The sequence below is a fragment of the Myzus persicae genome, unplaced genomic scaffold, assembly GCF_001856785.1.
Source record: "Myzus persicae strain clone G006 unplaced genomic scaffold, MPER_G0061.0, whole genome shotgun sequence".
Lineage (NCBI taxonomy): Eukaryota > Metazoa > Arthropoda > Insecta > Hemiptera > Aphididae > Myzus > Myzus persicae.
The window spans coordinates 40,019-57,509 of record NW_019102110.1 but is presented as its reverse complement, the minus strand read 5'-3'; the positions used below and the strand labels follow the sequence as shown (position 1 = coordinate 57,509).

At 28.8% G+C, this 17,491-nt stretch overlaps 1 protein-coding gene across 1 annotated transcript in view; it reads left to right on the top strand.

The window, feature by feature from the left end:
* Window positions 1–6,734: 6,734 nt before the first annotated feature.
* LOC111031303 (glycine receptor subunit alpha-2-like) overlaps window positions 6,735–17,491 on the top strand; it is a 28,117-nt gene continuing 17,360 nt past the window's right edge. The window contains exons 1-2 of the mRNA XM_022311186.1: window positions 6,735–6,876; window positions 11,243–11,631. The gene's annotated coding sequence lies outside the window, so the exon portion shown is untranslated. The remainder of the gene's footprint in view (window positions 6,877–11,242; window positions 11,632–17,491) is intronic.

Sequence of the window (17,491 nt, the reverse complement as noted above, 5' to 3'; positions counted from 1 at the left end):
TTTTTAATTAATTAAATTTTAAATGTATTTAAAGGTAATGCAATAAAATATTATGTGCATAATGTTCAGTTATATGATATTATACATGAAGTTCATTTGTCAATTGGACATGGAGGTAGAAATAGAATGGAACACGAGATTAATAAAAAGTACAAAAATATAACTAGAGATGTAATAATGTTATACTTAAATAATTGCGAATCGTGTAAAAAGAAGGGAAGTACAGCTAAAAAAGGGTTGGTTGTAAAACCAATCATATCTTCTGAAATGAATTCTCGCTGTCAAATTGACTTGAACGACATGCAAGCACAATCAGATGTCGATTATAAATTCATATTAGTTTATCATTATCATCTAACAAAATATATTATGCAGATTATTTGTATAAATACTTCACAATTTACATTTCCCAATATACCTCGGGCATTGTATACATTACCCGAATTTTCCACTTTGCCCGTAACATATACATGAACACAGCGTAGAGTCTTGATTTCATAATAATTTTTTTTTATGTGGGTGCACTACGTGAGTGTATGTGATAATTGATAATCATCATAAAACGCAGAGAAACTGATGACATATTATTCGGAATAAATTGCAATATTCGTAGTTTTTTCATTATAACTGTTATGAGTACCTAGAGACAGATCAGCCGACCATTTGATTAAACGATAACGCAAATTACATTTGGTAAAAAAAAATAACATTTATACCGAGCGTGCAGCTGTAGATCATAAAACCACACAGACCTTATTTGTAATGATCAAAAAACATATAAATACTTAATTTTCTCGAAATTTGAGTTCTGAAAAAACGTAGGTACTCACATATCTTAATGTTGAATGATATAATATTATATCGATACAAACATTTCAAGCAGCTCATAGTTGAAACGACTTGAAACATTCATATTGGGTACCTAATAACTAAGAAATAATAGTAATGTAATATTGCAAGTATAACTAGGTATAAAACAATTTGATAGGTTTAATGAATATTGAATAGATATTACCATATTGGTAGATAGGTACAAGGTACTTATATTTTTGTAGATGGCATTATAGCAACACGTAGCATATTAAACCACTAACAGTGCAGCATGATTTAGCATACTGTTCGAGTAGGTGGGTACCCAGTTTACAATATTTAATATTTTATTGTTGTTACCTACGTACTTAATTAGGTAGGTGTATGATAAATCATCATACATTAATATCGTACCTATGTACACAGTGAAAATGGTATGAAAATAATTCCACCAGGAAAAACTATTTTACTGGATGTGTTTTTTTATGGAATCAATCAAATTGAATCCATGATTATTGATTACCCATTAGTTTGTATAGAATATGTTGCTCTCAAATATTAGTACTTACTAAACAATAAACTAAATTCATGTTTTGCACTTAATGAAGACAAAATATAATGTGAAATTTGCAAAAAAATATAAAGTTTCTTTTGTAATTTAAAATAAATCACTTTTATTTTTAACAATGTTAATAATGTCTTCGACATCAATATTTGTCTCTAATGTCACAAAGCAGATATCCTCTAATTAATAATTATAAATTATAATATATAACAACCTGCTGCCCGTTACCAGCAGCCGGGCCTACCGAGAAAAGTTCTGATATCTCATCGGCATAGTCCACAATGACTGTATAATATACCATAAACATATTCTTATACGAATATAATATAAGTTGCTCGATGAAAACTGGGAAAATCGTTGGGCTGTATCTCCAGTATGCCTGTATAGTTGATTAGTAGGTGTCGAGTGTACCTACCTGACACCTGTCACTGAGTAGGTTACTGTTATTTTATTTATTAAATTTACATTTAAATATTTAATAAATACTTCTTGATTTGTATACGACAAATCATGTCAAATCATGTATTGGTGGCGCGCTCTTGTGACCGGAACGTCGTCCATCCTATTCAAATTATATGTCCTATACACAATTTGTATATTTTTTTGGAACATCGATGTTTTTATTGTTACACACACACACACACACACACACACACACACACACACGATACTAAGCTTACTCGTATACGCTTTTTCAGATATTAGAACAGTAGTACCTAGATGTATATATTTAATGCGTGGGAGCTTGCGAGAAGGAAGTTCTATAAGAAATCATGTAAAATTCATACCGTTTGTGAAAAATAAAATAAGTCATTTTCCAATATTGAATATTTGAATGTGAATTTTACTATAGTCTATAAGTCATATTAGTTTATACAGACTATATTTTGTTCGCTCAAAACTAAACGTCGACATATTTTTTTTTTGGATATTATTCAATGATTTCTTTTTTCAAATTAAAAATTTTAACATGAAATTGGATTAGATTTTGAAATCGTAATTATAATTTTAATATTTCGTAATCGAAAGGTAGGCGAGTATTTATTAATTATGCAGAAAAGGCGACAGACGTAACATGCCTAAGTACTTCGTACTTATCATCATATTTATTGTTGATTCATGTTCATGTACCTAAGACATGTTATGTCTAAATCTCTTTTCTTATCTACACGAAAGTTATAATTGGTGGAATACGAGTTAAGTTATAGTTAAGACATGGTATTTTTAAATATAGTGCCTGATACATGTCAAGAAATTCATTCAAATATAATTATTAATTATTGATAACAACCAGAATCACATAGGAAGATACTGAGATTGGTAAATATAAAATTTAATTTGAATATCTTTAACCAAATACTAATAAATGGTATTTTCTTTAAGTATATTGTGCTTTACCGTTTAGTGTTTAATAATATTATTATATTGTCCCTATTATGGGCACACAATAAAATATTATTTAGTACCTATTGACTAATAACAATAAATGATAATATAACGATTTGCAAACAAATTAATAGGCGAAGACAGGAGTCAAGAATGTAATTGAATGTAAAAAACTTATTATTTTATAATAATTATTGGCTGTAAAATATTATTAAAAAAAAATTAACTAAAAAATAGAATGTTTTGTATCAGGTTCTGCCCATTCCGTCTGTGTTTTCTACCAAAATATAGCCACATTACACCGGATAAACCGACTGTCCTGGTCATCGGATAAGACTTCTGAATACATATTTGAATTTGTCATGAAATTTACTCGAAAACGGCACTTCCGCTGTTTTGAAATTCAAATCCTAAAACCCTTTGAAATTTGATACCGTCGCTGAACGGTCTGACTTGCGTGCAAAGAAATATCGTGGAAACGTCGTATGAGTCGCGACCATTATTAATTATAATAGCCGTCAGCCGGCAATATTATTTTCTTGTACGAAGATTATTATTATTATTATCATCTTCTATGGGCATTTTAGGAGGGTTTTTGTAGGTTAGGTTTAAACTGTGGATGGTTGTTGTGAAAATATTCGGCGAAACTCTAAGGAAAATGTAACAGGAGTGTATGCCTTGACGTGTCGGCCGGCGAGCACTGTACACGACGGCCGCCGACGCTACGCTTCCACTGGCGGCAACCGACCGCGACACCGCCGCCGCCGCCGCCGCTGACGAAACTCGAGAAAGTAGTGACTAGTACGTGCGCCCCTGGTACTAGTAGTCCGTTTTGTCGGAGTAGTCTTACGCAATAGACCGACAATATATTTTTATTACATGACCATACCAACACGTCATAAATAGATGTCAAATACTCTTTTTTTTAAGTGGACGTTGTGCCCGCATGTGTTGTCTCCGTCTTACAAGAGTGTAACATATCAAATTTTACGTTAGGTTAGGTTTAGCTCAGTTAACTTAAAAATTAGAGAAAATTGACCTCTTATTAAAATTAAAGGTAAGATTATTACGGCGGGCTTCCCGTGGGCTTTTTATTATATTTTAAATTTTAAAAAGAGAGTTATGCTTATGAGTATTGTAAGTTGTTCAAACAATTTACAATTTTAAAATACTCATAACTCTCTTTAAAATTAAAATTTAATATAAAGCCCACGAGAAGCCCTCCGTAATAATAATCTTACCTTTAATTTTAATAAGAGGTCAATTCACTCTAATTTTTAAGCTAACAGAGCTAAGTGTGATCTGCCGAACGTAAAATTTGGTATGTTACGCTCTTGTAAGACGGGACAACACATGCCGGTATAACGTCCTCTTAAGGACTGCAGCTTACCCGGCTCGTGGCGGCTTAGTACCATATCGACAAGCCGTGGAAATTCACTTACGCTTAAATTTTTTTTTAATTTATGTTTACCCATGAAAAAATCCTAAATACGCCACAGTTCTGAGCGAAGTCTGACTGCCAGCCTTAAATAATATTAATAAGTAGATATATTTTATGATATCATTGTGAATAAATTTAATTATTTTATTATGAAGCATTAATTGGTATACTAACTTTTGCTAAAAAAATTGCATTTGAAAAGGTCATTGTGAGTATAAAATATAATAATAGTAAAAGTTTCCAAAACAATATTTTTAAATTACAACAAAATAACTATGTAAAAAAACTGTATTTATATAATGTTTAGACCTTTTGGTTAAATCGTTTTAAACTTCCGATCCTTAGATATAAAAACTGAACATTTTATAAACTTTTAACTACAAAATAATTTGTAAATTTTCAATCTGTTAATAAATTCAATGATCTAATAAATTATGTCTACATTTGAATTTTAAATGCTTACAAAAAAAATCTTGCCAATGTATTTTAATATTTTTTAAACTGTTACTGTATAAATATGTTAGGAGTATTGTATTCAATTCTTAAGTTTTTTGAGCTAACATATGAAATTTTATTGACATTTACAGAAAAAAAACTAAACAAATTGAAACAGTCAGTAAACAGCTCTAAACAAGTCAAAATATTTTGAAAATTTTATCAAGTATAAAAAATGACAACACAAACCATTTTTGTGTACATTTCAAGTATCTAAGGACCTACGGTTAGAGGTTTATTTAGTTTAGTTACAACAAAATAGGGAAATCGTATAAAATCCAATGCTAAAAAAATTTGGACTTCAAATCATTTATGAAAATTTAATTTCACTATATATTTTTTTTTCGATGACGGTAGACAGACTTATGAGCAATATTGTATTGAATTTTCAATTCTATTTATAAAGAACATTTTTTAAGAATTTATAACTTAAAATAGTTTGTGAATTTCAGTGATTTTTACTCATTTTGTTAAAATTTGAAATTCAGAAGCTCATAAAAATTGTTTGTAGATTTACGTTCAACTTTTTTTTTTATTTCCGGTACTAACAACTTATAAGGATTGTTTTATTATATTTTCATGTTGTTAGTAATAACCTAACCTAACCTTCATAAAAAAAATAAACGAAAATTGCATATACATATAATTGCGTCAAATTATTTTGAAAATGTCACGGTGTATAGAAAACGTTAAAATTCAATGAAAGATTCATGTATCTACTGTAATTTTTTTTAAAGTTTCACTTATTTTGTCGAAAACCGATTTAGTGTAAAAGTTCCCATTTTCCTTATTTTTTTTTTTTGTTTTTTCCGGTGCTTTTGAAAATTACTGGGAATATGCGCTTCCCGAATACACCAACTAGATTCACTTTTCCATCGGAAAATAAACTTAAGTTGAGAATCGAAACATTATTTCGACTACTTATCGTGTACAGCGTCAGTGTACACACACAAAAAATAAAAAAATCATTGTTAATTTAATACATTCATCACTCCGCTTGGAATTTATTCAATTTAATAACATAGATATTACGATTTGAAAACATTATTGTGTACATTTTTTCTTTTCTTAAAGTAGTTTAGAACACATATACGCCTGAGAAATCAAGGGTAAATGATTAGTTAGTTATTATAGTCAAAAGTGATATTTTAGGTTAGGGTTAATAGATTTAGATAATTCAGTGAATACATTTGGAATAATTAAAAGAAGATAGTATGCACTAATAGCTTGAAAATATTTTTGTTATTCAATTAAGATTTTTAGTTTGTAGGTACAATGTACATTATTTTTTAAAAAGTTATCTGCTACTCTATACGTTGAATGTTTAAACTACTTTATAAGTTAATTATAAATTGATTATATCGAAAAGATCAGACTGAAAAATATCTAAATCTTAAAATGTATGAGACGGCAATGGCAGTTTGATAAAAATGCAAGTAAAAGCATACTTGCAAGCGAAACGATCAGATTTTTATAAGTTAGCCATATGGGCTAGTCAAAACTATTGTCCCCATCTAATAATCTAATAATCACACGACAATGCAATGTTTCAGTACAATATATTTCCACGTTCGTCATTTTTTTTTATTATTTACATATTAGAAGTTAGAACGGTACACAGGTAGGCGATGCCGTCTACATTAATTGTATCCATAGGTTAGAAAAAAAAAAAAATTAATAAAAATGTACGTTAAAAATCTGTCGTGAATCTTAAGTAAAAAATCATCTCGCCGAGGAAAAAAAAACGAATGCACGTAAGTACTGCGTCTCTGTTGACAATAATAATTATACCGACCTTATGATAATGAGGAGCGCTGATCACACGAGAGCGCACGAGAAACGTGAATGGAGGCGTTTTTATGTGCGACTAAGCAAAATTTAATATAATAATATAATAATGTTGTGATGCGTTCGCTTGTTCATTCAAAAAACGTATCGATCGTTTATCAATTGCCTTACACCTATATACACTCAAAAATTAAATTAGCACAGCGCTAGATGGCGTACCGATCTTCGCGGACACTTGAGACCGTCGTCGACATTTTATAATATAATACGCGATTCGTCCATATAGCCCCAGGCAAACATTACGTACTTTTGCAGCGAGTTACAACGCATAGCAACAGCGAGGCGGACGGAGTGATTTTAAAATATCCATGGTACTAATTTGCAATTATAGGTAGGTATATAATTTATACGTAATATTATGTACACAATAGTCAATATTGAATAGAGTATATTATTTTTCGAGTACCTATACCCCTGTACACATTTTACTATAAGTAATGGGTACTTATGAGTCGGGTGTAATATTATTACGTTAGAACTGCGGCAGAGGACTTTTGCATAGTAAATCATAGCTGTGTAAGAAACAAATACTATCACAAAGGTATTATATAGCTAAGAATATAATTTTATTTTGAATGCACTGTTTGCCTTTTATTTAAAATTTTTTGTTGCATTTTTCATAAATTAAAAAAAAAAATGTTAAGCATATAACTGTTTAAATATTTTTAATACTTATATCTATTAATTGATTAATTAAATTAAGTATTAAAAACAAATGGTTATTAACATTAACTAGAAGTGCATATTTGTAGTGCATAGTTTTGGGGTCTCAAGTGAAGTTATACTTGCCTTGGGATTTTTAGAGACGTGCACTATTAATATTCCTCTGTCGTAGTTGTAATTACGGCTGGGATTTCGATGCACTATATGCATTGTTTTCCAAAGCTTACTGTGTGACGCTTGTGTTATAACAAATTTATTTTATGTAGTTTTGGATGAGATTAAGACATTTTATTTTGCATTTTTTAGTGAATCATTTTCTATTTTTTTTTATACATCAATTTTATTTTGAGATTTTTACAGAATACGATTTTATATAAATATAACAGAAACATATTACAAATCTGGTACTCGTAGTTCTTATTATATATTATCGGTCAGTATATATAGTTGAAATGTTTAAACCAAAATAACGAGTTAGGCTACGTCTTCGGTAAACAAGTTGATGAAATCTAGCTATCTGTACAATTTTTTTTTAAAATTATACTTTTACTACTATCATAGGTACTTATTTAAAAATTTTAAATACCATTTAAAAAAAAAATTACACTTTTAAAAATTGTAATATACTTTTATACACGAGAATTTGTTTTAATAAATATTTAAAGTCAATTTTATAATCCATTTTAGATTCAGAGTGGAGCGATGAATGTATTGATTTTACAATGATGTGTGTTTTTTTATTTTTTTATTTTTATGTCTGTCAACACGGTTCGATTTTATTTAACAGCATCTTTTCTGGTAGGAAAGTCACTCTAGTTGGTGCATTCGGGAGGTCAAAATTTAAGATTCCTCATAGTTTACATATTAAAAATACATAGACACGATTTTTTTTTAATTGGCTTTTAAAGTTCAAATGTTGACAACATTTATCAAATTGAAAATTGAAAAATGATTTTGTAGTTAAAAATGTATACAATTTTCTATTTTTATAGCTAAGAATTGAAAATTTAGAACAAGGTTTCACTTAAGCAGTTTTTTCCATAACTAAAAACTTTAAAAATATACAAATACAGTTATTTATTACAGACATTTAAAGTTCAAATTTGGACAAAATTACATATTAACACAAAGAATAACGATTGTTGTTAATTTGTTGTAATTTGATTCCAAAACAGATCAATTTTACACAAGTATATTTAATATTTTTCCAGCATCACTGATAATATAAGAATAATATTAATTCATTTTATCGGCTACCGTATAATAATAATAATAATAATAAGTAATAACAATATAAAATATCCTAGACTGACATTCACATTACAGACTTTAATTTTAAGAAATTTTTTTAATTTAAGATTACATTTTCTGCATATTCATTGTTTATGATTTTAACATATATTTGGTGATAAATATAGCTCATAATAATAATTTAATGTACTAAAGGTTTTACATTTTAATCCTGTGAACATATCGTAAATTCGTAACTATATCTATCGATACTTCAAATTGGTCTTAGAAGTGATGGATATACAAGAAAATCATACATAGTCCATAATATTTCAAATAATCATTGTATCAATGACTACAATGTACCTAAATTTAAAATAATTATCGTACCCTAATATTCAATTTGAAAACATTTGAAATCAAAGAATGAAAAAAAAAATTATTAAATGCATATTTTTTGTCAATGAATCTCATGTAACTCAAAGTATGCATAAATGCATGATATTTAAACATATTCAGTAGGCACATTTTTTTACTACTACATTTCAGCGTTTATACTTTATATTATAATGATGCGAAGTTATAATTAATAAGTAGTTGAAACTTAAATGTTCGTGATCAGGTAATTTTGAGATATCTGTTTACTTTATTTTAACGAATTGCCCCCATTTCGCCGGTACCTAATTCTCGAAAAAGCGTCAAATTCTACGTGTGGTACTGTTGTCGACAGTCATAGAAACACAGGTACACAGCAGTCAAGTGTGTAAAATAGTAAAGACGTAGGTACCTATACTTAAGTCTAGTATTTACAATTGAATACCTAGTTTGATATTTTTTAAAGCTATCACGAACATACCTCGCTTTATCTATTATTCTACTCGTTTAATTACTTTTCTTTTTGTTTTAACAACTTTCTAGTTTGTAATTTTGTATTTTATTTAGCATTATTATTATTTATATTATTATATCTAATAAGTAATAATTCTTATTGATTACTTACATCTTCTGTATTCAAATGGAACTGCCGGTTAGCTATTAATAAATAAATAAATACATATATAATTAATGTGTACTAAATGTACCTGGTGGCTGGTACCTAAATTTACGGAATTTACAAAATGTCTGTCATATATTATACTCCATATCCGTAATGTAAACTACCTTTGAATTATAATATTCTTATTAACTAAGTAACTGTGTGTATTTTTTTGCAACCTCACCTCGATTATTCTACCATTGGTGGTACAAATTTAAGAGAATTAAGCTATTTTCCAAATGAAATTATATGTTCATATTGCAACACTGTTACGGCTGGCTCTAGATCTGAGATGGAGTCTTTGAAAATAGTGGCACATTCTATGACATAGGTACGGCCAAATTTCAAAAACTTCAGTTTTTAGTATACCACACATGTTATCAGAAAAAATTTAGAATTTCAACTTTTGATATTATCCTATAATTCGACAATAAATAAACAATAAGTATTAATCGATCAAATATTGTTGTGTTCATTGTTAAATGTAGGCAGGTAAAGCCGGTATAACTATAACTATATTTCGTTTGTGTTTTTAACAATGAATTTTTTAAATGTGGAAGTCATGTTAATCCATGGTTTGGCATCTTTCGTATTTTACGAAAATGTACCATTTTTGAACTAATTGTCCCTTGTCCAGAAAACTCTTTCAGAGTCATCCAAATACCCCGTTTAGGTATATTATTGTTATGAGATAATAATACTTAATATAACTAATTATGACTACCTTAATGGATAATACAATAGTTATTATAATATCTCGGCTCCTGAAAAGAACACGGGCTTGGTTATACTGAGTATGTATAATAATAATAGTACCTATATATTTTTATCTGTAATATGTTATAAGCTTATTTATTTCATTAGAATGCATATTTTAGAAAACCAATGATTCAATTAACTCACCCTTGACAAAAATAATGTCGGTCTTATACTTATAGGTAGACAAATCGAGGTGATTTTTTACATTTTTTTTTTCAAATTTTGACATCATTTAATTTTTTTATTGTCCCGGAATATCGCAATCCTACTGTATGGTAAAAAAAATTCAAAATCGTCCGTGTTCTGCTACACCAATATTATTTAAAACAGTTTTTACTTTTTAATACTTAAATTAAATTAGACTGTTGGGGTTCTACCCAAAACTCAACTTAAGGATCAGACATGATGCAACGAGGGTGGCATTAAATATTTATACAGTGCTTAAGTTACAATTGTTTTTTAAAAGATGACAAATAAAAAATTAATTAAAAACCTTATTATAGTTTAGATATTATTACTTATTGGTAGGTACATTACATTACTACAATAGGTGTATAATATTATGCATAGGAGAAAATTATTAATTAGATATATATTATTTATGCATAGTTTACATTAAAAGAAAAAAACTGCTTTTAGAAATTGCGAGCAATTGTCGCCCGTCGGTGATGCAGTAGTGACACGGTATGTCGCTATGATAGTTTAGATGAAATATAAAACAATAAACTTTAATTAACGCAAAAATAATATACGTATAATATGTATGTACTATATTTTATTCCAACCATTAAAAGTCGTCACAGACGTAATAATAATATAATAAAATATGTATAATGTGCGAGTAAAACAATTCAATTGCAGAAGTACTTGCCCGCTAAAATTAATTAATAGAACAATAATAATAATAATAATAATAATATGGTAATATAATATAATGAAATAATATACAATATGCCATATTACACATATACATTATACATTATAATAATAGGTACTTATTCCATTTCAGAACCGATGTGGAAATCATCGTTTGATTGCCATTTCTTAATGTCGTTATTTATTCTTCGACTGCCGTCGCCGACGATTGAACAGTATATATATATATGGGTCACAATGACGTATGATGCAGCATAATATCGGAGGGCGAAGGAACGCAAGCACACACCACTGAGGAGAGCCGGTCAATCAATCTCTAACGCCCTCGCGTAACACTTGCTGGCTAGGATGCGAGTAACAGCCACGTACGCCACGATATAATATTATCATGTTAATATTATAATATTTCCCTGCGTTTTTCCCGGACCGATTACATGTATTTTTCACTCGTCGAGCTGCAGTGGACTTGACGCGCCGATAATACAGACATCTCGACCGTTCTTCGCACCTAGACAAATACATGTAAGTACCTAACCTAATCTAACCTGTGGGCAGTCACATACAATAAATATATAGGAATATTATTTGGGGTTAATGGTTACGACACACACACACACACATCGGACAAATTTTGAGAGCACGTGATGCAATCAACAGAAATATATACCCATCCAGTAGCATTGTTTTTTATGTGTTAAAAATATTACTTCGACAGTTATTCTTATTACGCTCACAAAATATTTCAGAATGGCTTTGGTGTCTTGGTGATTCGATATTTAAACGAGCCAGTAAATCACTGTATTATAGTCCACAGAATTGAATTATTTTAGTTTATACAAACATTTCCCTGCGACACCAGTAATTTTCACCCACCACCTTCCAGAAGACATGCAGTTGCTGTACTTCCAGGATACTTGTCTGGGTGCTACTGAGCTATGCATACATTATGCATTTATGCTAGAAATATTTTAATTGAACCCGAAATTTCAATATGTGCCATCACACGCTCCCTCATACACACGCCGCCGCTTGCCCGAGGGTCCCGATCGATTAATTAATAGAAAAAATCAAATTTTAATTTAACAATCACGCATGCACTGAAATTATATTTCATTTCTTAAACGTATTTTAAGTCATGATATATAATATTGTTTCGTAAGATATAATTTTTTAGAAAAAGTAATTGATCGGCCCTTGGGTACGTAGTAATAAATTATTCGCAAATAATATTTCTTGTCTTCCAACAACTACCTACTGACGTAAACGGTATTACTTCGTATAACATATTAGTGAGTCAAATATCGTACATAACAATATTTATATATACATAATAAAATCTATTCAGTTATTAGAAACACTATATTTTTAATAAATATATCTGCTGGAGTTTAATATTTAAAAGTCGTATCTCAATATTTTAATAAATAAGAATATTTTTTTTCATATGAATGACGTGTACATATCTACGTAAATATTAATTAATTGTTAAATAAGTTAACTATTTCCATGGCCGTATTTGTGCTTGAAACTGATTATCGTCCATAATCATAATATAATAATAATATAGCTCAGATGATTATTAAAATGTATTTGCTGTTTTAATTGTTTAAATCTATGAATATATATCAAAATACTTTTGTAGCGGTTTACTTTAATTTTTTTGATACAAAAAAAAAAATACCTACTCGACTTAAAAAAAAATTTAAGTCGAGAACCCGAATTTTTATTTGGTCCACCAATATTTATTTCATGTCAAAATCAAATATCAAATATCAATTATTGCGCTTTAGCACGTAGGTATATAAAGCTGTTGAGTAGGTACCTTTATAGTTACTTGATAGTTGATATAGTTTAAACTATAGACATTTAAATAATGACAATAAAATGCATCTTGACCGATAAAATATAACGTAGTTGGCGTACTGCGGTTGTTTCAATTTACATATTTTAGAAGGTGTCAGTGACTCCGCGTCATCGACGTACTATACATAGATGAAATATCCGTTTCGAAAATAACCGTGTTACGACTCCGAGAGTCGAGACTAAGTAGGTAACAATAAAAAAAAAAAAACAAAAAAAAATTTAATTGACATTTTGTATTTTATAAAGACGTTGCACCCGGTAATTTATTTTTCATCGATATGTGAGATAAAATATTTCCATATTTATTTTTCATTGGTTGATATTATATCTATATAAGCTCTCAAAAATATGTTACGCTATGATTGATTTCAAACCATCGTCACATATTATTTTTGTACATTTTTCTTTAGTTAAGTGCATAATAATGGAAGCGGTTCAAAATAATTTTAAGGGCTGTAAGTATTCCCCCTTATTTTGAATATACCCAGCGCATCTGAGATGCGATAGATAAAGCACGTTTACTGAGTATATCTCCACGTAAATCATGTACAACACATGTTTTATGAATTAATACGTGACTGATTTATGTTATGATTATATTTTAGACCATTTGTATCAAATTATAATTTATTTTAGATTATGAATGAGCGAAAATATCATGTATGGTTTTACTTACTGAAGAGTTTATTTTTTTTACAAAAAATATGCTTACAGGAGTATAATTAAATGCTTTATGTGAAATCGTTTATGCAAATACCAACTGAGTGAATCAATATTTTTGAATTACAGAATTATCGGTATCTCAGGTTAGAAAAATGACCACATTTATTTGCTATGATTTGATATGATAATATTTGCATGGTTGTTCGGTTACTATTCAATATTAATTGTACCAAAATGTTCTCATTCAATAATCGTGTTAATACTGTTGCCATTTGGGGTTTGCCTTAAATATTTTTAATTTTTATTCGTGGACATAATAATATGAGATTTGTAGAGCAAAAATACTACTCTTGTAAATTAAAAATATTTAAAGCAGAATTCCTTTTTGTTTCTGATTGTTACCTATTTATATCCAATATCTACACTAAACACTATAGTACCAATAATCAACACGTCTGACACCGAGGTACACGTAAAGCAAACACGAATAATATCTGTTTCGTTTTATTTTGTTTTGAAATTTGCTGCGGTTATTTTATTTGATTGCTCGATTCTCAGTAATGTATAAAAATGATACGTTGTAGCTTGAATGATTTAGGTATACCTAGTAACAAACCGTCGCCCTAAATTGCAAAGGTCGTATCTCCATCATTTATTACAATAATAATATGGAGATTCGACTTTTTCTAGGTCTTAAATATCATACATCGGAGATATGACGATTTTTAACAATCAATTTCATAGAGGATAAAATTATATAATTTCAGTAACGACCTTATCATACGATTAGGTTTTTTTCTTAGTTTTAATCACAAATAATCCCAAAATGGCATTTTTGGAGCTAAGTGATTTGCGAATTGGGCCGACGAAATGTAAAAAAATCAACGTAAAAATCAATACGTATATTATTATATTACTTACAGGAATATTTTACCTTCTAACTAAAATCAATACAATTATTAATTAATTATAAAATCTTCGTCTACATAACAAGTACAGGAATATAATAATTATAATATTATAGCTACCAATTAACCAAGTCGACTAGTTAATTAATTTGATTTTTTCGTTGTATATATGTACCTATATCGGCATTTCACGTACTGCGTTAGTATTTTAATGTGATATTTATAGAACCGATATTTTTTTGTATCTGTGCCTATCATATATAATGATAATTTGAACAACCGCAGAGCTTAAATTGCAAGCAGACTACATTAAGTTAGATTTTACATTAATGAAATATCGCCACTATATATGTATGCACATATGTGTGTGAGGGTGTATTTTCAAGTATCAATGCACGTAATCTCTTTGACACACAGACATTTAAGACTCTTTTACGTCATCACTTTAGTATGAGATGCAATTAAAAAATAAAATAATAATAATAAAATAAAAGATTCTGGCGTGAACGAACGATAAAAAGTGTAACGGCCGGGCGGTGGGGGAGAGATTTTTGCGAAGGTAGCAACTTTTGTCCATAAGCACACTCGAAGCTGACTTGTGCTCTCGAAAAGTTACCAATAGTTTGCTAGCTTAGTAGTCGTCGAGCCATATTACGCATTATTAATTTAATGTGAGGCTTGATATTTTTTTTTCTCATGACCGATTTCTATAATATTCTTATAAATAAATACAAGTGATTTTGCTTGTAAAAAAATAAATTGATATTTTTCGTTTCTTCAAAAATAATGAAGTCACCCTCTGCCTCCGTGTAGTTATTAACTTTGTGTTTTAGGTTTGATTTGAAGGACTAATTTAATTTTGAAATCCACATTTTTATATTCAATAAATAATTCAATAAAGCATAATACGAATACACGACATAGTGCCACCGTGTTTCCAAACATTTTTTTATTTTATCGCTCTCTTTTAAATTTAAAAGAAACTCACAGACTCAAAAAAAAAATGAATACTCTTTTTTTTACTTAGTATGTTTTAAATTAGTCTGCTGTATTTTAAAATATAGGTAAAATTGTTTAAATATTTATTTTTTTAAAGTCACTACTATGTGTTGTTCCGTTTTTACACCACGATATAGTGTGTTCTGAAAAATGTACTATTTTGGCTGCCAAAAAAATGTTTTCCATTTTACACACAATTGTATCTATCCAAGTGTAATGCAAGTTGGTTAAGTCAATTTGATAATACTATGATTTCGAGTTAAAATAAAAGCATGCGATTGTGTGAAAATATGGTATTACTTAGACGGACTAGTTTACTTTTATTAAACATTGACATTTTTTAAAATTAATTACACGTTAAAGTGATATTGTGAAATCCAAGTTCAAATTCTATAGAAATAAGTATCTATCTGATTTAGGTTCATTGCAACAATATTGCCCTAAAAAATACAATAAACATAGTTATTTTTCTCAAAAACTATGAGAATATACAGTGGAAATCGAATGAATTTATTAAACGCTTTACAATACTAGTACCGGGTTGCATGAGCAATCGCTAAACGTTTAATGAATCAATTATTGCGAGTTAATTCTCCCTTAAACACGATCTAGTGGCTTACGATTGGTCTATTAAATTAATTAATTTTGTATGCAACCCGACATATAATTCAATTAAATATTTTTATTAAACTTTTGTAACAATGAAAGTGAACTAATTGCTCCACATTATAATTTATACATATTAATACATACTCAATTCCGTCGATACCGCAGCTATATAGTCGGTTGCAAACCTGGGCAAGTTAATGAAAATTACGTTTTAAATTAATAAATTAAAATTAACTTAACTTTGACTTTTAACTCGTTTATGTGCTGGCTTGGTAGGTTATAGATGTACCTACAATACAACATCTACATCCAATACTTTTTTGCCAACATGAAATTGTTAATATTTTTACTGCACTAATAATACGACTGCTGCAGCAGTGAAACTCGAAAGTCACTTGGGTACTTACATACTATAGCATTATGTTTATGTTTATTATGCAGTCTGTTCTTGCATTGATCAGTGTGGAATCCCCAGGTGAGTTATTGCCATAGATTTCCATCCTATTATTACTGATGCTTCAAATATTTTTAGTTTTTTTTTCTATAATTGTCAATACAATTTTATTTGTTGGGTCGAAAGCTTGACAATTAATACAAAGCTCCTGATATCTATTTACAAAATCAGTTGCAAAATATTAAAAATACATGGTTTATAAGCATTCAAAGTTCAAACTTTGACAAAATTCATATCATTCAAAATATACAAATAATTTTATAGTTTTTAAGGGTTGAAAATTTAAGACAAAGCTCCACCCTAATAGGTTATTCTGTAACCGAAAAATCTAAAAATATATAAGTATACAACCACAATTGTTCAAAAAAAAGTTATGTCCAAATGAGGACGAAATTTCGTATTAATTTAGGTTATTTCGTTGTAAATTAAGAATATTATTCGTGGATATACTAAACTTTAATAGTATATTACTATATTTTATACACGCTATGACTTTTCAAGTGTATTCTTTTTTTTTGTCAAAAATGAATTTAATTTACCGCTTAGTACTAATGCTTATCTACTAGTTACAAATAAAATAAATTACACACAATTACAATAATATCGTCAAATATACTACATTTCTAAGTAATATTCTAGACTGACGGATCGTCTCCGCTCAGAATCGTTTTTTGTATACAATATCATTGAATTAAAATTTAACACCATCCATTACAGCGACTCACTTGTAAATTACTGTACAGCTGAGCGACATCCACTTACCACTTACCCGCTTTTTTAAGACTTAATTAGTAAAAAAAGTATTGCATTATTATTTATTTTTATACAATCATTTTTTAATTTTTATCCCAAAGCACCAACTGGATTCACTTTTAAAAACAGATAT